Source organism: Cynara cardunculus (assembly GCF_001531365.2).
Source record: "Cynara cardunculus var. scolymus isolate 2C chromosome LG 3, CcrdV1, whole genome shotgun sequence".
NCBI lineage: Eukaryota > Viridiplantae > Streptophyta > Magnoliopsida > Asterales > Asteraceae > Cynara > Cynara cardunculus.
In genome coordinates, this window is record NC_037530.1 from 28,913,134 (window position 1) to 28,915,117 (window position 1,984).

Below are 1,984 nucleotides of genomic sequence, written 5' to 3' on the forward strand. Positions count from 1 at the left end.
CACTTTACGGAGTTTACATGGCTATAAAGGGTAAATTAATTGACGTTAATGGACTTTCATAATAGGAATAAAGTGTCGTATTTGTAGTTATAATAGTTGGCGCAATTTAATTAGGAGTTGGAAATATTATAAAATGTCAAATTGACGTTATAGAACGTTGTAAAACTTAAAGCTTGGGGTTTAACAATATTTGACATAGGTTAATCGAATTGACTAAATGGTAACTTCAAAAGTCACTAGGTTTGATCTTATTAACATAGTTTTGATTTTTGGGTCGATTTTTGAAGAAAACCTAGTCATTAATTGACTATTATGGTTTAATAATTGTAGATTATTAGTCAGGAAGATCATTCCACAATCTACACAGTCAGGTGAGTATTCATGAGACTTTAACTGGGATGCATGCTTATGTACAAATTATTTAAGCATTATGATATTTTTTATATACATATTTATGGGTTTATTACATGTATATGAATTATTATTGTGGGTTGCATGCTATATGTTTACATGTTTTTTAAAGATTAATTAGCATGTTATAAAAGAATTAATATTTTTGTCGGGTATGAGGAGGGGTCAAAAGTCATAAGGGATTATACATCCTAGGGATGGGTGACCGGACAAGAGATAGCCGTGTAACTCGGGGAAGTGCCGATGACGCTAAGATCTTAACCCGACGGAAAATTAAGAGATCTCATTATTATTTCAAAAGGGTTTGAAACAAATGTGCATGTTATTTTATTTGGGGTATTGTTTATTTTATGCATGATGAGATATGTATGATTGTGCATAAAAACCATAAACTCACCGAGCTTTATAAAGATGACTATTAGTATGCATCTTAGGAGCTGAGTGTTCAAGAACGGAAAAGGGCAAAAGTTTTGCGTAGGAAATAGAACTATTATTCGAGTTATGAATTATAAAATCGTTGGTATTTTAATTGAATTTATATGTAATGTAACCCGATATGCGATGGGTTAGTTTTGAGATATTAATTACGATTAAATTATTGTAAGACTTCCGCTGCAATAAAGCTTTATTAGCCACAAGATTTTTGATTTTTTTATTATTATTATATTTTATTACGTGACATTTAGACCTTAACTTTTCAAAATGTGACATGCCCAACCCTTGACTGAAAAGGTGGGTTATGATGGTACAAAAGGTGATGGCATGTACCTTGTACTCTCTTGTGTACTACCTTGAGACTTCTTCTTTGACCTTTTCCTTCACCCTTCTCCTTTCTTTCTTTTTAAAACAATCAGGCGCCAAACCTTTCTCAAACACCACCAAAAACAATCTTTTTCAAGAGAAATTTAAAAATAAAGCTCAACCAACTTTTCCTCATTTCACAAATCTGCAGGCCTGGAATGCTACAACATTTTGAGCAGTTCACCATCTTTTATCCAAAATCACACTAAACCTTCTCAAGTTAAAAACACAAATAACCTATGAAATTAAACTTATTTACAAACAAAGGTGGACTTTTAAGAAGTCCAAGGGGGATTTTGAGATTTTTAGCAAGAGGTAGCACAACTCTCAGAGTGTTGTTCTGAGACTGCTGCCGAATTATGGTATACTTGTTGGTCCCGTAAGGGTCTACAAGAATAGAAACAGTTTGTAGAAGGGGGGGTGAATACAAACACAGTATTTTCAAATTTAAAATATATATTGATAGAGAATATCAATACAGATTTTACAAGACTGTTTGCGGAAAGATAAGATAAAGAAAACATATCTAAACAATCTTTGGTTACACTCAGATCTTTAGCAAATACAAGAAAAGAGATTGCTAAAAGGAAGATCTTTTACTTAAGCTAGAMGATGCTTGAAGTAAGAAGAGGATAGCAGAGAGATGCGCGCACTCTGCATGGAGAAGAAACAMTTYTATTTATACCCARYGYATTAAATGAACATTTAATGCAGTAAGGTAGGGTTTAGAGTGTGTGTCAAGCCTTAAGAGGAAAGCTTGTCCTTTGCTACA